Source organism: Lissotriton helveticus, chromosome 1_1, assembly GCF_964261635.1.
Source record: "Lissotriton helveticus chromosome 1_1, aLisHel1.1, whole genome shotgun sequence".
NCBI classification, from domain to species: Eukaryota; Metazoa; Chordata; class Amphibia; order Caudata; family Salamandridae; genus Lissotriton; species Lissotriton helveticus.
This window is the reverse complement of record NC_136057.1, coordinates 1,556,932,330-1,556,957,712: the sequence shown is the minus strand read 5'-3', so window position 1 is coordinate 1,556,957,712 and position 25,383 is coordinate 1,556,932,330.

Here is a 25,383-nt window from a genome sequence, read left to right as displayed (position 1 = left end):
GCAGTAGCTCAGCTTAGCACCATGAGACTCTAGACAGTACCTCACAAATTTTACGTAACCCAGGACTTTCAGACCAAAACGGGTCAGTAGTTTGTCCTAGTAGGTATAAACACATGCTGACACTCCTTACACAGGTGTAGTGCAGCGGCCACAGCACATGACTTCACAGCATAAGAAACACATTTGAGCTCATGCTTTAATCCCCGTGTCCTGCACCAGCTCACCTTAGCAGCAACAGACTCTAGGCAATACCTCACTTAATTTACGTAACCCACCACTTTCACATCAGTAGGGGTGTATACTTTGCTTCACACCCCCTCTATAGCACACCCTAAACACCCACAGAGGGTACAGTGCTCCTACCCTCCTATTTCCCACTTTTTTGCCTTTTTTCCTCTTACTCGCTTCAATGGAATCACAAAATCGTGGTCAACACTTCCTAGTTGCAACCACTCGCACCGCTTGCAGTCAATAAGCAGCAAGCTCGTGCTCGTAAGGCCTCAGCCAATCAGATGGCAGAATTCCCAAATATCGATATCTGTAAATTTCAATATTTCTCAATTACTACTGAGCGGATTTACACCAAATAAATAAAAGCGTGCTTTCTAGACCAAAACCCTTCTCCCTGTCAAATTTGGGGTAATTCCATTCACCCGTTCAACCTGTAGCCTTGTCTGAAGTTTCCTATGGAAATTAACATGGAGAAAACACGTTTTAGGACCCCTTTTTTCTCTGCTCCCCTTGACAAATCACCCCCAACCTTTCAACATAGAAGCGGATATCAACAAAGAATTAGTTTTGAAAATTTGGCGAAGATTCGTCAATCGAAGAATGTTGCCATTCTCCTTTGGTAACTAGGTCCTAACTAGAACTACCTACTGGTGACCACCAGTAGGTAATATATATATATATTACCTACTGGCGGTCGCCAGTAGGTAGTTATAGTTAGGACCTAGTTTCCATAGGAATTCCACAACATTCTATTTGGAATAACTTTGACGCCGGTGGACGAATCTTCCTGAATTTCTCCAAGAAAATGGCCTGCTTGGTTCCGCTCCTTCCCTGAAAGTTTGGGGGTGATTTCTCAAGTGGGGGCCGAGAAAAAAGGGGTCCCAAAACGTGTTTTCCCCATGCAATTTTCCATAGGGACCTTTAGCCAGGGCTACAGCCCGAACGGCTGAACGGAATTATACGAAATTTGGCAGAGAGGTAGAGTTCTGTTCGCAGATTGGGCTGTTTCTCAAATGGTGTAAATCCGTTCAGTAGTTTCTGAGAAAATTGCAAGTAAAATCATAGCGATATCTAGAGACGGAGTTCAGCACGCGTACTTAAATCTGTTCAATTACGAGTGCGAGGCAGCCATCTTGTGCCTCGCTAGAACCGAGTCACAAGAAAACAGTAAAACAAAGTTCAGAAATAAGGGAAGGGGGTAGGGTAGAGACATTCTGACCCTCTAGGCTTGCTCAGGGGGTCGTACGTGGATGTTTAGGCTCTATTTTTATTTTTTAAAGTAAAATCGCGGTGTACGCGTATGGAAATACGTACAATTACAAGCAAGAGCTGCATGCTGATTGGTTGTCAATACTCCAAAACAGGAAATGTTGGCGGCCATCTTGTTCGTCGCGAGAGCCGAGTCACAAGAAAACTGTAAAACAAAGTTGAGAAATAAGGAAAGGGGGCAGGGTAGAAACACTCTGACCCTATAGTCTTGGTCAGGGGGATGGTACATGGATCTTTAGGCTCAATTTGTATTTTAAATAAAATAAAAAATGGCGAGGTACTCGTGCAGTGCGGTGGAAAAGGTGAAAAAAAACTAGAAGTTCGTTTTGTTCATTAGGTCCCGGGGGGACAAATTACGGGGGCAATTTTGAGAGCTATATTTCTATGACAGTATGTAAAACTTTCCGTTTTGTTTTTCTGCATCAGTTGTACTCTCTACGCATGCGCAGCCTTGTTTGCAAGTGCACTTTTTTTTTCTTTTTCTTCAAGTTCGGCAAGCAAACCTCTCCTGATTTTAGGTATTAAAATTGCCGCTTTCTTTTCCCGGGTCATGTGTGTCATCCGGTGCTATACTTTTGTAATATATTAATAAATATATTGTATGTATATTTATTTGAAATGTAGTATCGAGGCGCCAAACGTTGATTACATACTCTGTCCTACCACCATTTTAGTAGGTTTTCTCCGTTATTTTTATTATACCTGTTACTTTCATTTTACCCTGTGCATATTTTCTCTGTGATCGATGAGATTTCATTCCACAGATACCATGGTGTTTGTCCTTGGTATCCGACCTTATCAGACTTGGTCACACGTATAGCTAGAAACGAATTTGATGGACGTAAGGCATAGGCATTACAACACGTGTTGGTCAACAAAAAAACATATTAAGATTATGCATTTATCATGTGTGGTAAATGCATACTAGTCGTAAAAGCATGTGTGGAAAAGCGATATGCATGCTAATGGTTTTATGGTGACGATCACGCGTGCTTATGAACCGGGTCTGGGCGTGGTGGAGTCTAGGGTACCAGGCGGAGGGGCACGCAGCTGCACTCATACAATATAGAAGTAATATAGGATTTTTAAAACTTAAAAAAGAATTATTCCATAATTATCCTAGATTAAGTCTTCTATTAGTATGTTCATCAAATACATGAATATATATTTTTAAACAATTAAAAACATTCGCGTCTTTTTTGTACGGGGCGCCATACATGACGTCACACGGAAGCTTTGATGCTATAGGCAGATATGGATGTTTAGGGAGCGCTTATCTGCATGAAGCTTGGTTATTACCATTTACATATAGGTGTCTGAGGGAGGGAAAAGAAGTCTATGTGAATAGCGAGGATTGCACAATAGTACCAGATCACTCTTTAATTTGTAGACACATACAATTGCATGGCTCTTGTATACAAGATGCGCCTAATTTGGACTGAGTTTTGAAAGGTAGTCTGACACCTGCTATCATAACAACGTTCACTTTACTGGAAACGGGAGTTATTTACTTTGAAATAATGGAGATTGTTGTGCAATGTTAGCAGGAATCGCTTACATGATTACGGTAACTGAGCGTGTGGTTTGATAAAAAAAAGTTGTGTTAACTCCTCTGCATGGGAGGCTGGATGTTTCCATCTGGCTGTTGATTTCAACCATGAAAGCAGAGTCAACCAAATGAGTGGTATAAAGGCGCTATTGTCTCAAAAAGAGGTCGCTCTTATATCTGGTATAGAAACATTTGTCCTTCATATAGTAAACACCCGCACAGAAGTGCATGATTTATTAAATACAGACGTGCTCTTGAATTTTGGGGAGTTAATGTAGAGTATCTTTAATGTGTCCTTGATTACGGGGTTACCTTACTTTTTTAAAGTTAGAAACAGTGGCCTTGTGACTTGTGTAGAAAGTATATTTGGTGTCTTTTCATGAATTTTTCATTCGATTTTTTCCAGCATCTTTGGTGGTTTGTGCTTAATACTCACATTAGTTGCCGGTGTGCTTTTATTAATTTGTTTACATAAATATGGATGCACATCCTGCAGCAGACGATAATATGTCCCGGCTGTTGCTGCTTCGCAACCGAAACATTAGTTACTATGGAGCGCTGCCTCTTGCAACGTTGAGTGCAGCTTATGGATTATCGTTTCGATTCTCCTTTTTCACATGCGTTCAACCAGTCTTCCATTGCCTGAGCTGTGATTTCGACTGAGCCCTGGATTTGTGTCTCTGCAGTACGGTGTCTCCCAACGCGGATTATGACCAGCTGATGAGTCCCTTACTGGTTCATGACGTGCTCTGTTCTGGTGGCGGGATTATGGCCTTAGCAGCGACACATGGAATAATGGGACATTGGAATGTTTTTGCAGCGGCGCTTGAGTTCTTGGCACGCAGTTACATTGAAGATGACCCGAGTTTTCCTTCAATGGTGATAGAGGCTCCGGTCGTTGGGGAACATGTATGTTGATTCCCACTATTGAATTGGATGGCTGAAATGTTTTCAGATGAGAACAATGACTTCCTGTTGGAGGCTGTTGCTACATGCTGTGCTTACATGCTGTTGGATTAAGACTCTTTGATTTTTCTACGTATTCTTTATTATTTATTTACTGGTTTCTATCAAAAAGTGAATAACTTGAGAGACGCGCGAGCGCGTTAACCAAGATGGCCGCCGCCACGGAGCTCCTAGAATTCCACAGCCCGTTTTTTCAATTTACGACGATATTTGTGTCATAAAATCGGCGAAAATAGCAGCGCTTGCCTGCTTCTGTTATTACTTACCTCTCTGGTGAATTATGGACAATTCTGTTCGGCTGAACTTTTCTCCCTGGCTCCATGGTTCCTGCTACCAGCCTATCCTGCAGGTACTACCGGCTCTGAGTGCTTAGGGGGCGGAGTAATATTTATGACAGGGCCTGGCTTGGGACTAGCCACACCTCCAGTTCAATATAGATGCTGCACCACTAGTTTTGTGGGGTTTTCTGATGGTTTCTACAATAATGACCTCATTTTCCTCACTTTTTGAGGCTGTTTTTTTAATTTATTGCTTTTTCACTCATAATTGTGAATTGTTTTCACCTCAAAAATGGATTCAAAGAATTCAACTACTAATAAACGGAAGCAGCAAGTTTCTCCTCCAACCAAATCTAAAGTGGTGGAATCTTCAGAACCTTCCCTTGCAATAATCTTGGAGGAAATTAAAGCACTGCGTCTAAATACTGATACTATTGCCTCAGAAGTCAAGAATGTCCATAAAGATATGGCCTCTATTTCAATGAAGGTCTCTGATAACTCTATCAAAATCCAAGATAATAAAAACAAAATTGACGCTTTCACGCCTTTAATGGCTAAAATAGTCCCACTGCATACTCAGCTGTTGGACATGGAACATCGTGATAGGCAATACAACCTTCCTATTTTTAATCTGCCTGAAGATGTTGAGGGGTCAAACTGTCGTTTATATCTGGAATCTCTACTTCCTGGTATTTTGAACATTAAATTTCCAGAAAAATTTGAGGTGGATAAATCCCATAGAGTCCCCTCACACCGAAATCCTCGACATACCAAACCCAGGCAAATGATATGCAAGGTCCTGCGTCATCATCATCTGGTTCTCATCAGGAAAGCTGCGAGAGAAATTCCATCATTACTAGTGAATGGTACCAAAATCTTTATTCATCAGGACTTTGCTAAAGAAACAGTTGCTATTCGTAAATAATTTTCTACCTTTCGCCCGCAGCTGAGGAGCCTTGGATTCAAATATGGTCTTTTTGATCCTTCTACGATGCGAGTATGGAAAGACAATTTTTCCAAATCTTTTCAGCAACCTGAAGATCTACGGTTATTTCTTGATCAGCAAGCCTCGCCATCAATGGACACTCATGATCCTAACACTTGACTTCTTCTCGGTTGACTTCATTCGACACATATCTGCATAATCTTATACTCACGGGCTTCAACGGTTCCTGGCCATGCTTGTAGAATGGGTGTGCGTTTCCTTGTCTTTTTTTATGTCTCTTGTTTGTTCCTTTTTCTCTCTTTTCTGTTCTTCCTTCTCATATATCATAGATAGAGTTGCTATCTTAACTGGGCGGTTTCGTCCTTCTTCTTGTTCTGATTCCTTCTTCTCTTTCCTTCTAATTTCTAATGGCTAATATTCATAATATTAAAATTGTTTCTCATAATGTGAAAGGTTTGAGACATCCAATTAAATGCACAAAAATTTTAGATTACCTGGGTAGTTGTAAGGCTGATATTTGTTTTGTTCAGGAAACACATGTTGAGGATAAGGTCCTACAATATATGAATGAAAAATGGGTTGTTACTATTGTTTCCTCACCTGCTATAGGTAAGAAAAACGGGGTCACTATTTTCTTTGCGAAGAGATTACACTGTCAAATCCTCAGTAAGGTTTCAGATTCTGAAGGCAGATACGTTATAGTCACAATTAAACTTCATGATTCTGTTTTTTTTTTGTTTAATATTTATGGCCCTACGGCAGATGATCCAGTATTTTGGTCTACTATTACTACTGAAGTTTTAAAGTTGGGTAATGTTCCAATAATCGTTGGGGGGGGGGATTTTAATGTTATTGCTGACCCATTGTTGGATAGGTTATCTGCTACCAGATTTCGACCTCCCAAGGTTTTCAATGCTTGTAAGGCTTTTACTAATACCACCAAATTAGCTGATATATGGAGGCTACATTTTCCCACTGACAAATGTTTTTCTTTTTTCTCCAACCCTCATAATTCCCATTCCAGAATTGATTATGCTTTGCTTTCTCCTTCTCTTATTCAATTTGCAACTAACCCTGTCATTGGTAACATTGATGTATCTGACCACGCCTTAATATCCTTTGATTTAAATGTTTCTTCCACTTTTACTAAACAAACTAGATGGCGTATGAACACTGACATTGTCCTCAAAGATACTCACAAACCTAAATTATTACAAGCTATTCAAGATTACTTTTTGTTTAATCCGGAACATTCTACAGCTATAGTCAATAAATGGGATGCATTTAAGGCTTATATTAGAGGCACTGCTATCTCCATTATGGCCCATGAGAACAAACAATTTAACTCTAATATTAAACTTCTAGAGAAACAAATAGCTAAATTTGAGGGTTTATGCATTACTTCCAATGATCCTCAATACAAACTTAAACTGCAAAAACTTAGATATGAATTTAATGCTATCCTTAGTACTAGGGCTGGGGTTCAACTCTCTAAATCCAACGGTAGATTCCGCTTCAACTCCAATAGGTCTGGGAAACTCCTCGCAAACTACTTGCGCATTAAAAGGGATAAAACGCAAATAACTTCCATTCATGGTCCTCATGGTAAAGTTGCACTTTCCCATCATTATATTGTCCAGGAATTTTTGTATTTTTACTCCAACTTATACAACAAGCCAGATTTTTGTGAAGATTCCTTACTTAAACACTTGTGATTTACCCCACATTTCTCCTTCAGATCGCCTTGGATTAGATTTACCAATTACTAATGATGAGATCCTGAATGCCATTAAATCTCTTTCAAAGAATAAATCTCTCGGTCCTGATGGCATTCCTGCTGAATTTTATCAAGAATTCCAACCTCATCTTTTACCATATTATCCCAACTTTTTTCACATTTTGGGTCCTCGGGAACCATTTTAGGCTCTTTTTCTGAAGCTTTAATTATTGTGCTCCCTAAGCCTGATAAAGATCCTACCCTTGTCTCTAATTACCGTCCCATTTCCCTAATAAACCAAGACTGTAAGCTCTATGCTAAAATCCTTGCCTCTCGATTAGCTCCTGTCCTTCACTCTATTATTCATCCAGACCAATCTGGTTTTATGAAAAATAGATACTCTGCTAACAATACTAGAACATTATTACATGTTATTGAACAAAGCGCTTCTCTTCTTGTCCCTGCTGGTGTCATGGATTTGGATGCAGAAAAAGCCTTTGATAAAATTCATTGGCAGTTTTTATTTAAAACTTTATTGTCATTTAACTTTTGGTCCCTCTTTTATTCGTATGGTTTCTGCCTTATATTATGCTCCCACTGCCCGACTGTTTATTAATGGTCAAATTTCTACTCAATTTTCCCTTTTTAGAGGTACACGACAGGCTGTCCCCTTTCCCCTCTCCTATTCCTACTAGGAATAGAGCCTTTTCTTAATTACATACGTCATTGTAAAGACATCCAGGGTATCACAATTAAAGATGTTACTGTTAAAAGTTTAGCTTATGCGGATGATGTTTTATTGTTTATTAGTAATCCGATTTCTTCCGTTCCGTCCTTATTAGATATTATTACCAAATATTCTGCCGTCTCTGGGTATAAATTAAATGTTACTAAAACTGAATTTTTCCCTTAAAATGTGCTTTGTACCCCCGATATGTTACCTTCACCTGATATTATTTGGCAAATCAGCAAATTGAAATACCGTGGCATTTTATTCTCATCTTCATTACATGCAACGTTAAAATTAAATTGTAATTTTCTATATGAGTATGTCAAAAAGAAAACTTCTAAATGGTCTTCCCTTCATCTCTCCTGGTGGGGGAGAATGGAATCTATAAAAATGAATCTTGCCCCGAAAATCTTTTACTCCCTTGCTATGATCCCCACTCAATTTCCGCTAAAATTTTATAAAGATATTGATAAAATATTGTCCAAATTTCTTTGGAACAATAAGCCTCCTCGTATTGCGTACAAAAAATTGAAAATACCTAAATGTCAAGCAGGATTTGCCCTCCCTGACTTTTTTCTGTACCATAAGGCTTTCATATTAAAACAGAGTTTGTTATGGTTTGCTGCTTCTCACGTTGTTAAGCCTCCTATTTGGTTTCATATTGAAAAATCACTAGTTGATCCTTTCCCATTACCCTCCCTGTTAACTATGTCTCATTCCTCTAAGGTTGTACATTACTCGACCAAAATCAAATCATCCAGATTATTATTTAATGATTTGGATTCTAATTTTGCCTCTCCTTTACTTTCTACAGTACATTTATCCCTATGGCACAGTGCTCTAATAAAACTAAACATAAATGTCACTTTCTGGTCCTCATGGATTACAAAAGGCATTTTCTATCTTAAAGATATTTTTTCTTATGATGCCTTTATCCCCTTTGCTCAGCTCCAAATGCAATTCAATTTACCAGAGTCCAATTTGCTTAAGTACCAATTTTTGTGTAACTCTATTTTAGATTCCTTTCCGAAGGGTATCCCATCTACGACAACAACTGGTTTGATAATTTACCTCAATGTTGTTTCTGTTTCCTCTAAAGCAGTTTCTGTCTTTTATAAAAAATTCACCACTTCATTAGGCACCAACATTGATGCAATTTCAACCTTTGGGAATACTGAACTTTCCATTTCTCTATTTGTTGACTCTTGGTCATTAGTTTGGACCAATAGTGTTTCTGGATGGTTACCAGTGTCCCTCTGTCAAACAAATGCTTAAATTTTGTTCAATTTCTTATGGTCCTCATCACGACTGTTTCGTGCTAAATTGCTCCCATCAGATCTCTGTTGGCACTGTAAAGCATCTCCTGGGTTATTACGTCACATGTTATTTGATTGCCCAGTTGTTTTGAAATTTTGGACTGAAGTCTGGGATGTAATATTGAAAATTTTACCTATACGTGATGTGCTTTCTTATAAATTGTTAATTTGTAAATCACTTGCTTTAACGCACCCTCTTGATGATACTGAAGCAAAGTTATTTAATTTCTTGATTTCAGCTGCGTTAAAATCAATCACTTTTTGTTGGAAGGACGCTACTTCTCTTTCAGTTCATGCCTGGTGGTCTTGGATTATCTCTACATGAAGAGGTGCTCAAATGTCTCTACAAGGCGTTCATCCTAATTCAGTTTCTTATCAATCTTTTTGGTATCCTATTGATTCATATTTATTGCTGTGATTCAAGTAATTCATTAATTGTTATATTTAATGCTGTTCCATTAATGGTAACTCTATTTTTCAAGTATTATTGTAATATGATAAGTTATTTCCACCCCCCTTCTCCTTCCCCTCCCTCCTTCTCCCTAAATTTAGTTTTTCCTATGATAGACAATTTCTTATTGTATTTCATTCATTAATGACTGCCATTTGTAATTTTGATTATTCACTTTCTTTGTAATTTACTGACATATCGTATATTTTTCTGTTTTGTCTATTTGTGTTACCTTTTGAAAACTTCAATAAAAGTATTTTGAACAAAAAAAAAAGGGAATAACTTTTTTTTGGAAATGTGAACTTGACTCTGCGTTTTAGGCTTGGACTCTGCGTTTCTAATTCGCCCACATTTATATCACATGCTTTGATCAAGAAAGGGTGCCATGGGGCTGAGCGTTGCACTCACACCCTGTTAAGTTAACATGGGTTTATTAGAAGCTTATAGGCTATTTTTGCTTTCTTTCTCTGCTTTGCACACGACACGTACTTGTGATATTGTTTAGAGAAGGCTGAGTATTTTGCTTTATATGACAATAATTTGGTATGCTAGATTTGTAAACTGCCTCGCTAGATTTGTGTGTATAGTGAGAGCATGGAACATCAAGGTTATCTTGAATACCGTGTCAGTTATTCAGAATGATCCTCGCACGTTCGAGCCATAATACATATGCGGGCACATGCATCATTGTAGGATTTTGCACTTCCTAAATTGCGAAAATTAAGGAATCGCAATTTAGGAATTGCAAAATCCTATGCATCAAGAAATCCTAAAAGTTTTTAGGATTTCTTAATTTTCGGAAATTGCGATTCCTTAATTGCGAATCACAATTAAGGAATGACATTACATTGATTCCTATGGGCCTAGAGGCCCATGGGAATCAATGCCGTTTTGCATTTCTGTTTTTTGGAATTCGCAATTTTTTGATGCATTGCAAGGGTGCAGAGGGGGTCCAAAGGACCCCCCCCCTGCACCCCTGAATTGTATTTTAAAGTGCATGTTTCACACACGTGTCCTAAGGACATGTGTGTCTGTAACATGACACTTTCCAAAATGCATTTTTGTGCTTTTTTAAAGATTTTCGCAAATTAACACGAGGGTCAACCTCGTGTTAATTTGCACTTCCTATTTCAAAATTCGCATTTTTAAAAAAATTGATGCATTGCATTTAAGGAATCGCACAAATGCGATTCCTTAAATGCATTCGCATTTTTAGGAAATGCAAAAAAAAACGAATTTTGAAAAATTGTTTGATGCATCCCAAAAACGTATTTAGAAAGCGCAAACGGCCGAATTTACCGATTCGCACCGTTTGCACTTCCTAAATAGGTTGATGCATGTGGCCGATGGAGCTGTGGCCACCTCTGATACTTGCGCGTTTCATAATCCATTTGTCAAGGCAAAGTTACACACAGTTGGAGAACATTCGTATCCTGACAGTTTTTGGAGCACTGAATGTGATCCACTACTGCTGAGTACCAGAGGTATGGGTCTGCCCATGTAATCCTATGAGATTTTCTGTAGTTATAAACTAATCTGCTAGGTAGGGAGGGTGAAATGTAGGTATATTTTAAATTTGTTTACCTTTAGCATTATAGAATGCTTTTACCGTTTGTATTTCATAGAATGGTAACAATGCTGACAACCACCTTGTTTCTGATACTATGTTTGGTTGTATTTTCTAAGGTACTGTGCTTGAGATTATGGCGTTAGAAATAAACATTTCAAAGTTGCACGTGTCTGTATTTTCATCTTGTTTTGGACTGGTGTAAGACTATATTGAAAGAATGTTTTTGTTAACCACTTTACTTCATGTAATCTAAGTCGCATGTTCTGGGTTGACTAGTCATTGGTGTTTTTGCTCTAGGGCGAAGAACCAATGAGTCACTGATTGCTGGTTTGGTAGGGAGTTTGTGTAGTAAGGTGGGTTTTGGAACACCGTAATTCACTGAGGTCCTAAGTCTTTATGCGCAGTTCTGTGTATGAGCAGAATTCCTGAAACAGTTGTTACAACAAAAAGGCTTGATAAAGGGCTTGCACTTTGAATATGAATATAAAATAGAAGAATAGTTGATAATTACAGCTTAGGTGATGTGTAGATTGTGTGGAAGATGAAAAACGTGATAAATAAGAAAGGTTGGAGAGGCGCAAACTACCCACTGCATTGTCAGTGAAGTGGACCTTTGGATTTCCAGGTCATTACACAGATAGGGTGTTGGATTCCGCAGTGGGAGCAAGAGAAACTAGTACAACAACTAAGGAAGAAAGCTAGTGCATAAAGTACACACAGCTGGGCAGATTTACAAGGTCGTGGGAAAAATGATGCAAAGGTGGCACAAGGGGCTTGTAAACCTGTCGCAGTGTGTGGTAGAAAAGACGCAAGAAAGGACTGAAGTGTGCAAATTACCCACTGCTATTCACGGTTAGTAGTTACCAAGAAGGCTGAATAAAGGGCCTGCACTTTGAATTTTAATTAAAGAAGAATAATTGAAAAGCTTAGGCAAGAATGGTAGCAAGTAGGTGTGTGTATTTGTGGTTGTTGTGTTCATTGAGTGGAAGATGACTAAGGTGAAAAATTAGAGAGGTTGCAGAGATGCAAACTTTCCATTTCTTTGTAAAGGAAGTGGGTGTTTAGTTTTCCAGTGCATATATATATATATATCCACTGAAAACAAAACATAGGTTTCAGGAACGTTATAGTTAAGAATTAGCATTTAAAAAACCTTAGAAATTCACTGAAAAAAACATAGGTTTCAGCTACATTATAGTTAGGAATGAGCATTTAAAAAACTTAGGGTTGCGCGTAGGATACACGTATTACGTTGATAAAAAAACAAAGCCTTCTTTTTTTAAATTAGCCCCCGTGGGGCCAAATCCCAGGGGCAATGTATTTAATAATAATGGGAGTCCCAGAGGGGCCCCCCAGCCCCGGGGACGACCACCCCCGGGGCTATAATTTGAGCTCCTCCGCAGCCCCGTGGACCGCCACCACCCGAGGCTTCTTTATTTTTTAAATTAAAAAACCTATGTGGGGGCTGACATGGCCATATGCAAATCAGACTGACCTTGTGCCTCATGGGAACAGTCCAGCCCGAACTGCCAAGCCATGCCTTCCCTGGACCGGAAACAAGCTACCGAGGACCGGTTTCTGGCATTTCAGCCGTCTTCAGCCCGGCTTCCTTGAATCCAGTGGCAAAGTGGGCAAGGGACTCATGTCTGAGCATACCCTGCCAACTTATGGCCATCACCACCCCCTTTTGTACCACTTTGTTTGCCATAAGTTGGCAGGGTATGCTCAGACATGAGTAACTTGCTCATTGCTCGCAGAACAGCTCATTGGGCGAGTTTAGTAGTTATCAGCTCGGCGTCAGTCACGCCGGTAAGTGTTTTCAACAACATCATTGCTCAAGGCTTGCATTTATATTCTTGGATTTAATTAGTGGCTTTTGGCAACAGTATATCGTGAGATCTTATGGAGGATCTTGTTTCATTTATGCAGTGGCACCACAGTATTCTTGACTGTCCTCGAATCATCCACTCTTACTGGGAAGAACTTTTTTGGACATTGTTCAGGAAGTTAATTGACTCTAATCATCAGGTATGGGACGAGTCTTGTATGCTTCTCATGTAGAGTTCTCTCATCTTGAGTGTTTTAAGTGTTGGAATTATTCCGTGATGGTTCACTAAGCTCTTTGTTTGTCATTGGCTGCAGTTGGTTTGTAGCAGCGCTCAGCCAGGTATCAGGAATTCTCTCATTTCTTTGTGATCCTTGCATGTTTTGCAATTATCACTATTTCTTTAGAGTCTTGTTTTATTTTGAAAGTAGTCACATGAGGTGCACATCTTTTTTTCTTACCCTAAGGCACCCATCACCTGATTCTTTATTAATTTATGGTGCATTGCTTTGGATTGGTTTATCACTATTAATCCACATTTAGCACTGTTTGGTCATCAATGCAGTGACACCACTATATCAGTTCCACGTGCAATGTCTCGTAAATGCAAGCATACCATTTGTAACAACGCAATGTACAGACCCGCACATGGTGCCAATTGAGTTTGAATAATTAAGCATTTACTTGTTCATCATGAACAATATTATTAGAGACCTTGATCAGTCGTATTTTGTTTTTTCAGATTGCCCCTGAGGAAGGGACACCAACGTCCCGAAATGCATCGGGCATTGCAAAAATTTGTTATGCAAAAAATTGTCATGCTCTGATCTTCCATCAGAAAACTTGTACTATAACTGTATTAGAATGTTCAGCGTGCTGTAATGAACGTGTATTTTTTCATTTGTACTTGTCATATTTGATTTCTATGAAGAAATTCATCTATTTGTTTTGATTACAAGAAGAGACATAAAAGTATATTCATAAGTCCACGTATATCTTTCTGGAATATTATTTGATTTCATAATTACACTTGAATGACCAATTGTACGATATTGAATATTTAAGTACAAAGTCCCCGAGGACTCAATAAGCACAGTGCGCAGCGTGCCCTGCCACCCTAGGTCCATTGTGAGTTTATGTTTTTGAGCACTTGAGAGGCAGCAAGTGCGACGCTGCAGCACCTATGTAAGATTGATCTTAAATTTGTTCGAACTTGTTAGCCAAGCAAGAATAGTGAGTGCGCATCCAACCCCTTTGTATCTGCTTTTTAAAAGCACGATTCTTATTGGTTAAGATAAGCTGATATGTTGAAAAGTCAAGCACACTTGCTGTTTTGATTAGCAACATTGTGTGATGAACTTTTGACCTGTGTGCTCAGTTAAGTGTTTCATGAGGTGTTTCTATGGTAACAGTCAGAAGGCAGAATGGGGGTAGGGTTGAAAGTTATGTCAGTTGGTAAGGATTCAACAGTTCAAGGAATAGAAATGTGTGCTTGCTTTTGAATTAATGTGGGAAGAAATGTGATCTGTTATTTAAATGTATATGTGTTTAGATTGAGTGTGTAGTTTGAGAGGCAAAGTTTGCTTGTTTTAGTTGTAATTAGCTCCTGGGGGGCCAAGTCCCGGCGGCAAAGTGTTTATTTTAGTGGGGGGCCAGGGGGTTCCCCCAGCCCTGGTGACCGCCACCCCCCGGGGCTTCTTTTTTTATAAAATAAAAAACCTGTGTGGGGGGTTTTGAGCCCCCCCGCACACCCGAGGCACTACATTTTTAAATTAGGGTTCAAAGTTATGTCAGTTGGAAAGGGTTCAAGTGGACAACCAATAGAAAGGTGTGTTTGCTTTTGAATTAATGTGGGAAGCAATTTGATTAATTATTTACATGTATATATGTGTAGATTGAGAAGGAAAGTGTGCCATTTTTTGGTTTTGCTAAGAACAGTGACGTACAGAAATTCTGTATAAGAAAATCTGGTGAGGGAGTGACATTCTTCTTAATCTACAAATCAATTTGAAAGGTGAGTTGTTAACTTGTAAGGGGATGTATGTGGTGGATTTTGTTTTTAATAGGAGTAATGTGTTTTTCCTGCTAAAGTGCAAGTAGTAGTTTAGTTGGGTAGAATGATATTCTGAGTTTGTCTGCATTTGGATAACTATTGTTATCTTAATGTGTTTGGTGAGTCAGCTTTGTACAGTAAAGTGCACTATTAAAAAATGTAGAATGTGTGCAGTCACTTTTCCAGTTCTAGAGTAGTTAATATTGATGCTTGTTTAGAATTAGACTTGTGTTTCAAATGTACAATTTTCCAGTCAGTATACATACACTACTGCAAACTCTCTGGGGCAGATTTACATGCCCCTTGCGTCTGTTTGTGCGGCCATTCGTCACTTTTTTGACGCAATTTTGGTGCAAATAATACTGCAAATTGCTTATATATTTTCAAAATGAGTCAGGGTTGTGCACTGAAATGTAGTAGTTATATACATGGAATGTGTGCAGTCACTATCATTTCTAGACTAGTAAATGTGTTTTGGTAAAATGCAAGTTCTAATATTTTTTGTCTAGAATCACACTGTGAGTCTGTGTGCATTTAGAAATCCTTCTGAGAGAAGCATTTTTGTACGTTTTGTGTTTGCAGACACATAACTGCTTAAAAACCTATACCTTTTTCAAGTTTTGATAGAATTAGAAACCAGTTATTGCTTTTGTATTTGCAAAATGACTCATGGTTGTACACTAAAACGCAGTATTTATATTTCTGGAATGTGTGCAGTCATATTAGCCCTTCAAGAGTAATTAATAGTGTTGCTTGTCTAGAATCAGATTTGTGTTTATAGTCTACAATTTCTCAGTCAGTATACATACACTGCTGCATACACTCTGGGGCAGATTTACAAGCTCCTTACACCTCTTTGTTGTTCTATTGTGTCACTTTTTTGATGTAATGTTGGCATCAATAATGTTGCAAATTGCTTGTGTATTTTGAAAATGAGTCAGGATTGCATAGTAAAATGCAGCAGTCATATATATAGAATGTGTTTAGTCACCTTACCGTTTAGAGACTAGTAAATGTTTTTTTGTAAAATGGAAGGTTTAATAATTTTTGTCTAGAATCACATTGTGAGTCTGGGTGCATTTAGGAATCATTCTGAGAGAAGCATTTTAGCAATATGCCAGTCACTGTGTATACACTCCATTTATAAGAAATACTGTTATTTGTCTAGAATCACACTGTGAGTCAGTTTCCCTTTGAGAAAATTGAGGGAGAATGATTTGGTTGGTTGATGTGTATACAGACATATAAGTACATGTACTGTTGCAGTGAGGCAGTCTTTAGGGCATGCAGTGCTTGACACTCCTATGCAGTATGCAAGTAGTAGTGTAACAAAAATTCACACTTGTGTTTCAGGCGTACATTTCCCCAGTCAGTATCTATACACTCCATTTATAAGAAACACTGTTATTTGTCTATAATCAAACTGTGAGTTAGTTTCCATTTGAGAAAATTGAGAGAAAAGGATTTGGTTGTTTTTCACATCTTCAATTCTTCAGTCTGTATCCTTACACTTACACCAACACCCTGTCACTGCTGTTGCACTGTTGTAGTGACCCATTCAGCAGTATGTACTAATCCATTCACTGTGCTAAAACTTAAACACCTATAAATTCAGCCAGGCACTCTCCTTGCAGAACTGTCATCATTCAGTCAGTACCCAGTACTCATGCAGTGAAATAGGCCATGGACTGTTTCAAACCTGTATGCTGTATGCATTCAATGTTCTATCCACGTGCACACTTGTCTTTCAGATCTTGAATTCTGCACTCTGTATCCTTACACTTCCACCAAACACTCTGTCACTGCTGTTGCACTATTGTAGTGACCCATTCAGCAGTATGTGCTAATTCATTCATTGTGCTAAAACTCAAGCACTTATAAATTCAGTGAGGCACTGTGCTTGCAGAACTTCAATCATTCAGTCAGTACCCAAGTAGTCATACAGCAAAGTAGGGCTTAGGAGAAGGACTGCTTCAAACCTGTATGCTGTATGCATGCAGTGCTCTATCCACGTGCACACTTGTGTTTTACATCTTCAATTCTCCACTCTGTATTCTTACACTTCCACCAAACACTCTGTCATTGCTGTTGCACTATTGTAGTGACCCATTCAGCAGGGCATGCTATAAAGTACCTTGGGATGTTTGAATTGAAAACAGACTTATACACAATGAAGGAAGGGGGTATTTTGAGAAGTGTGCTCCCAATTGTATGTTTAAAAGGGGTGTTGAAATTGACAGGATTGAAAGTGCTTCTAAAGGGTGTACAAGGACTGGGCTTATGGAGGCAATTTCTTGTGTGATACCCTCTTGTTTATTCACTCAGCACAAGGGGAACCCAAAAAAGTAATAATTGGTGTGGTGGTACTAAAAGGGATTTTATAAGGTAGATAAACAGAAGAATGGCATGCTTGGGGTAACAATTGGAGGAGGTGGGATACTCATAGAGAGAGGGAAAAGTGGGTGAACAGCATGTGGAGATGCCCGCAATGTCATCTGAGAGCACTAAACATTTGAAATAAGGTGGGTCGGTGTAGTTGGTGAATGAGGCATGGAGATGGTCCAAGTGGCAATTGGTTTGATGAGTCAAAGAGAATAATTATGGCATGCAATTAGGCAGCAGTACATAGAGCTGCAGAATTTGGAGTGCTCTGCAATTAATGTGTTCTCCTTAGATTTGGGTTATGATCCACAGGGAAAAAGGCCATGGCTTTTTGTGAGGCCAATCCTGTATATCTGATTTATAGAAGTACAGTCTGGGTGTGCAGAGAGGGACTTTATGGCATGGTGAGTGCCTGGATATCTGGGTAAGGTGAATCCAAGCTGTTACTTGAGACTAAACAGTGACAGAAGTACCTTGGTTACTGTGAGAAAGCTAATTAAGGGCAAATATAGGAAGGGTGATTGTGGTCACTCAAAGACTTGAACATTGATTTGTACACTACCAAAGGTGGAGTACCAGGGGGAAACATTTGAGGGACAATGAGATAGGGGTATTGAGAGGTCCAAAAAGGTATTAGAGGCACAGAATATTAGGATTCTGGTCTCTCAAAAGTCCCCGCTAGTTTACAGTTGGGTGCATGGCTTGGCGCTGTAGAAGATGGCGGCTGGCTAAGAGCACACTGCATCGAAACCCAAGAGGAAACACTTTCTCAGTCAGTGGCAGCAACTCAGCACTCTCCTCAACATTAGGGTTCTTCTTGTGAACTCTCCCTTCCTAGCAGGATGCTGTCTGACACCCCAGGAAAGGACTGAATACCGCACTTTCTTAATTGAATTATGCAGCATGTCTATGTGACTGGATTCGCAGCCACCATTTTATTATTGCTCCTGCAAGTCTCCTCACCATTGTCATGTATTCCTATAGGTCCTGAATCGATCCCCCTATTCCTGACCCTATTCTAGTTAAACAAACCAACAAGTTAACTAGCAGTCAGCCCATGAGGCAGAAAACCCCCATGATGCAGATACCGTTATCTGACGCAGTCACACTACGGAACAGGAACGTGTTATCTGATTAGGTCATAACACTTGCGATCTAATTAGACAAGCGATATTCCTCCAGCCCCTGATAAGGCATACGGAGTTCTCATAACAAATCAAACCTATGACAACCTGGGCAAAACCCTGCGGCCATTGTTTTGATTTCACCGAGAACTTTAGTAAAAGAATGTGCTAACGAGCAAGTCGTATGACATCTTTATTGACGTATCTATGTCCATCCTTACGTCAATCTCGGCACCTTAAAGGTATAAATATTACCGATCTTGCCATATGCAAACACACGCGTGGTGACGAGACGGAGCAGCCATACTTGCCGAAGCGAAGAGCAGAGCAGACCCCGCTGGCGCAGCCCCGCCTTCCTGACGCGCTGAGAGACGCGCTGCTTTCTCCTGCCGAGAATCCAGCACCGGCGTTTCCGGGTAGCCCTCGCAGACAGCCTGGAATATCGAGACCAGAGAGAGAGATACCATTCCTCATTCATCCTAAATTCCATGTACAGAACTGAATAACCCATCACAGAGAATTCTTTAGTTATTCACTTGGCAAAAACAAACTTAACTTAAACTGTAACTTTCTATTCCCGCCCACGTATTAGGCTTAGGTCAGGTACACGGGGTAGGCGTATCTAGAAACACCAGTTGAGTACGTTTAGTCAAATGTATATGTGTATATAATATATTTTATTCATTTTAAAACATCTTATGGCTTAGAAACCATATCAATGTTTTTACAGTATTATTTTATACTATTGCTTTTAATGTATGCACTTTACTTAACTATAAGTATTGCAATAATATCGATCCATTTCTCTTGTATGAGAAAAGAGACTGATCAATAAATAACACCTTTTTATTGAACACGCCCGTCTCTTCCTTTTCTCTACATTCTGATGAGACTAAGAATGCACGTACTGACTGAGTAAAATAATTTGCCTTTTGTTCACACGACTCTCGAGATTGACTCTTGATTAGGGGAGAGCAATGTTGTCATGTTCTATGGTTGTCAGAAACTAAATCCCTTCTTGTCTAATCAGGGGAGTTAATTCTTTCCTGAACATTCGAGAAAGTTTCTAGTGAACTCTGAGCTAAGCTGGCAAACCCAAAACTTTAAGTCTAGTATCGACAGTAGTAGACCTAGTTAACGTCTGGCCTAGGCCTTTACTGCTGTAGGTATTATTCCAATGCGCAGAGCCTATTGGGATGATAGGAACTACACTACATGGCGCCCAACGCGTTTGGAAAGGGCGATAAAACTAACGTAAGACATTTCAGAGTAACTCAGTCGTGCTTTGTCACTCAGACCCCTTTTCCCAAATACTCCAAAGACGTCTGGAGTGGGTGAAAGGTTATATCCGCCAGACCTCACAGGAGGGAACTCCTATGTATGGTTCTTGGTAAAGTCAACGTTGAAGGATAAACAGTTCCAAAATATTGTGCATCTAATCTTTGTTTCCATAAGAAACCTGATCTGCAAACAAACAAAATAACCATCCTGTCAGTAAAATGACAGACAGTGATGAAGAAAGAGAGGCAGTTAGATTAGCAGCTGACATAGCAGAAGCTGATACTGCACTACAAAATGCAGACCCGGATATAATACTCATCCCGGTCATTAAAAGAAAATCTATAACCTTGAAACTTATAGAAAATGGACTGACACCTAGAGGTGGCACAGTCATATTCATAATTGAGGCACACGAATATCGGCAGACAGAGGTATATTATTCATGGATACATTTTCCAGCAGCAAATGCTGTAACAAAGTACTTCCACTATTACAAAATAGCGGAACCTCCTAATGAGTACACTCCTTTCGAGGAGGTGGAAGTACCACTCAAATTCCAAGAGCATTTGCTCTTATTTGATGGCGCCCTAAAACATAATAATCACATCACCAGGCTCGGTCCTTTAGGTAGACCAGGAGCAACGTGGCCGGTCCTAGCCGGATACACACCACATCCAGACATCAATGGGATGTCTGCAGCAGAGCTGTTAACACAGCTAAAACAATTAATAAAAATTCATAGACAATTAGTTCAGTATGTGATGCGGACTTCAACAATTCAGCCAGCGATTAAACTTCCACAGCTGACCCCTCACCAGGGGAACACAAATAAAATTACACCACAGAACATCCAATCCTGCCTAGGTAAAGTACCGGCTAAACAGGAACAAATACCATTCTGGTTGGCACAGAAAATTACCCAAATAGAGGCGGTGTTTCCTGACACCACCCCGCTAGAAAAACACAGGATTCTGACTATCTGTCTCCCAATGGGAATTGCACCACACATAGAGGACTGTGACACTTGGGGTACAGTCTTTGCTTCCATCTACACAAAAACGCACGGTGTTCCATCCATTTTGGTGATACCAGATGTGCTAAAACAAATTCAAGACGAATACGGTCCAGAACCCGCTTTAACTCTTGGTATGAAATTACTGAAAGACTTCAAGCAGGTCTCGGCTATATTATTAGCCAACATAAAAGGTGAAGCAGCCAACGTGGCGATCCGCCAGAGGTTAAAAGAGACAGATATAGCAGACCAACCAGCTGAAATTGCCAGAATCATAGAAAAATCCTATGAGGAACTAGGTAGAGATAGTTTAGGTGGAATACCAGTAAAACCGCAACTGACTGAAAGTCCAGAAAAAATATTTTTTAATAATAATTCACCAAAAAAGAACTGGGATGGAAACAAACAATCCAATCCTAAAGAAAAGAAATTCCAGTCCAGAGGAAGGTCTCCTAGGCGAAGAGAGAAATCTCCGAACCAAAGACACAGGTCACCCCAGAGTGACCCCTCTGGGAAAAGATATAACCTTAGAAATAGGGATAATATAAAAAAACCTGATAGATATCAAGACATTGATACGCGTCCCTCTCAATCTTTTCAGACTTCCTCGCAGAAATCGGAAAGAAGAGGACGATCAGAACAAAGAGAAGAGCACGCCAAGTCCAAAGACAAGGAACCTGCTCAACTAAAAAAGAAATTACAATTTCCAAAAAAGAAGGTAGCCAGTATCAAGGTAGTTAACAATGCCGAGAATACTGAGGACACAACTGAAAAACGGAGAGTGGGCTCAGACAATGCTAGACAGCGCAGCAGAAGTGAGCATAGCTCGCAAAGTCCTTATGAATCATCTGGAGACAGTGGACACGAATGAATATCTTCAAGTGGAAACTGCAGACACAAGGGTTAGCAAACCTCACAAGATATACGAGATAACATTTCGTATAGAGGGAGATAAGACTAGGAAAATAAGGGGACTATTTTGGGATAACCTCTCCAAGGGTTATGACATCCTTCTAGCTGAAAAAGACTGGCCACCAGAGTTTGTCAGGGAGTGCCCTCATGGCGAAGAAGTAATTATGCCTGCCTTCTCAAATCAAATTCCAATTCATAAAAAATACACACTTGCTAGAAAGTGGGCAGTGGCTCTAGCACCTGCTTTATATAAAAATCATGTAGGATGGGATGAGGACTCCGCTCCTCACAAAATCCAGTTAAAATCACAACCTACTGCACAAAGGCAGTACCCAATTAAGCAAGAAGCTAAAAAACAGGTAAATGAAATACTAGATCAGCTAGAATACCAGGGGGTGATTGAAACTTGCACCTCACAAATGAACAATCCTTTGTTTCCGGTCTCCAAACCAGACAATTCATATCATCTAGTTTTGGATTACCGACACCTTAACACATGTTGCAAAACTTTTGCAGTGCAAAACTCACACAGTGCTGCACTAATGAATAACATAGTGCGCAAAAAAATATAAAACAACCTTAGACATCTCTAATGGATTCTTTTGTCAAAACATAGCACCAGAGAGCAGATATTTAACTGCATTCTCAGTAAATGGCACTCAAAAACAATTCTGTCGGTTAGCCCAGGGGTACAAGAACAGCCCGGGGGTATTCTCAGCGAGAGTAACAGAATTACTACAACTATATGATGATGAAGCATTATCTTATGTCGATGACATTTACTTAACAGATGATGACTTGGAGACTCACTTGAAAAGAGTGAACACCATAATACTTGGGTTCGCTGCAGAGGGTTACAAATTCAACTTTAAAAAATCCAGAATTGCCCATCTGACAGTCCTGTTCTTAGGATATGAATTATCAAGCGAAGGCAAAAGCCTGGCTGACAATTTCCTAGAGAAATGTGCCGTACTCCAAGCACCTAGAACACTAAAAAACCTACAGTCGATTCTAGGCTTCCTAAATTTCGGAAGAACATACATTGCAAATTACGCAGAAAGGGTCAAACCCCTTTATGATCTAATTAAACCAGATTTTAAAAAATCCAATTGGACTCAAATACACACAGAAATTCTGAGATCCTTACAAACAGACATGCTAATTAAAACAAAATTAGAAACACGTGATAACACACGCAATCTTGTGATTCGAGTCATCCCAGGGAGATGCGGATTCACATACCTGACCTCTAATGAGGGGGAAAAGGTACCAATTGCATTCAAATCACACTTGTACACTAAGGCTGAAATGAAATTTAGCCCAACGGAAAAAATTCTTACAGCAACACAGACAGCTATAGCAAAAGAACGAGCCCTGGCACAAGGTAAACGAATAATAATCGTGACACCAATACCAGCCCTAGAGGCGGTAACAAAGGCAAGCATTCCAAATGCTAAAGCACTCCATCCGAGATGGATACAATGGGCTAATTCTCTTGCTGCAACAGACGTGGTGAACGAATTTGATCCTTACTTAAAAACACAAGAATTTCTCCAATATGAATTTGAATGTCCTCCGCCAACCGAAATTCTGCCTCTAGACCACTACGGCTGTATAATATATACAGACGGATCAGCACAACCCGCAGTGGGGGGTAAGCAAGCTTACAGTGCTGCGTGTGCGATCGTTAAAGGTCGCTGGCACGAAGGAAAATTTAAACCAGCAATCACCAAAACACAATCTTTAGGAGATTGTACAGCTCAGCGAGCTGAACTACTGGCGTTCAAGATGGCGCTTGAAAATACCGATCGAGAATTCCCCACACTCATAGTGTGCGATTCGAATTATTGCGTTCAGTCTTACAATGAATACTTGCAGATCTGGCTTCAGAATGGTTTCAAGGATGCGAAAGGTGGCACAATCAAGCATAAAATGCTCTGGGAACAAGTAGTTCTTTTACAAAAAGAACTACCAAAGACTCACGTGATACACACACTGAGTCATTAACGTGATGGCGTTCACGTTGCAGGGAATTCATTGGCTGATGAGGCCGCGAAGGCAGCTGTGCAAACGGCTTCCTTAGCTGCCGTCACCCGGTCAAAAACAAAAATAGACAGCGAAATATTACAAGCTGTCAGCGCTTCAGAAAAGGATTCGATAGAACCACTCCCTAAAGGCTTTCCAGTAAAATACTCATACATAACTAATGCAAACAATGTTCCTTTTGCCCGAATCCCTGGAGTGGGGGATAGGGCAATTCCAAACATGGAACATAGGTTAGGACTAATAATAGCGGCACATGAAGGGCTTGCTTCTATTCATGCTGGCGTCTCAGCCACAGTATCATTATTAAAACAGAGATACTGGTGGCCACAAATGAGAAGACAAACAAGGAACTATGTTCTAGAATGTGAAATATGTCAAAAAATGAAAGTATCAACGGTGAGACGTCCAGCGCAGACGCCCCTTCTAATCTCGGATAAACCATTAGCCTGTGTTTATCTAGACCACTGCGGTCCCTTACAAAGGGATGGTAACTATAAATATATCTTGGTCGCAGTGGATTCATGCACGAGATTCATATGGATGTGGCCCCAGCGAACGGCTGACGCCAGAACTGTTATAAAAGATTTGCGAGTCTTTATCGGCACATACGCAATTGGCATGCTGCATTCGGACAATGGTCCTGCTTTTAGCTCTCGGGCTTATAAGGAGGCCATGGTCAGCATGGGCGTGCAATTGCGGTACTCTTGTCCATTTCACCCTGAGGGGAACGGAATTGTTGAAAGAAAAAACCGTGACATAAAGCAATCTATAACGGCAAAGGTATTAGGTTCGGGAGCTGGGTGGGTCAAACATCTAATAAGTGTCCAACGTAGTCTCAATAACTTGCCAAGAAATTCTCTGAAGGGATTCAGTGCGTACGAATTACTATTTGGAACTAGGATGATGATCTCTGACATTGATAGTCAGACTTCAGTGGTGAAAGAAAAAACCTTTGATATCAAAGACCGTTTGGCTATTTTGCAGGACTTAAACAAAACAAGAAAAGACCTGAGCAACATAAAGTTGAAACAACAGCCAACAACCACTGAAGAACCACCGTCTGTCCCAGCAAGACCTGTCTGGATTCCAAAAGTCGGGGATCTAGTCAGGGAAAAGATCGCGGTAAAGAAGGAATTTGGGCCTTCTTACAGAAAAGCAGTTCCTGTCTTGTCTGTCAACGGGACAAGATCAGTTGTACTACCGCCACTTGCTGGTAAAAAGGAGAACCGAGTTGTATCCATCGACCTGGTAAAACCACAACATGTGGCCGATAACAAACAGTAGGCCAAGTGGACTCCCAATAAGTAGCAGAACACCAAGGTTTGCTACCAGTACAGAGGTCCTAACGAAGAGGCTCATCACATTCGAAACGCCTACAGAAGAACAACAAGGACTATGCAACAATGCAATAGAACTAAGACCTCTGAATACCCAAATAAAAACATTTAGCAGAGACACACCAATCTATAATGAAGTACCAAGTGAAAATGCAAGAAACAGAAATCCTGAACCAATTGGAACAATTGACAGAACTGCATCAGGCTACTTCATTAACTTCGATGATTCCTCTGAGGGCTTCAGCGAATCAAAGACACAGCCATCATCAAAAACCTTTAAAGACAAAGCTAAGGAACTTTTGAGACAACTGAAAGAAACATATCTGATTTCTCCATGGATTGAATTTTGGGTGGGTTTTGGTGCATTTATCCTCATACTTTGGCTCAT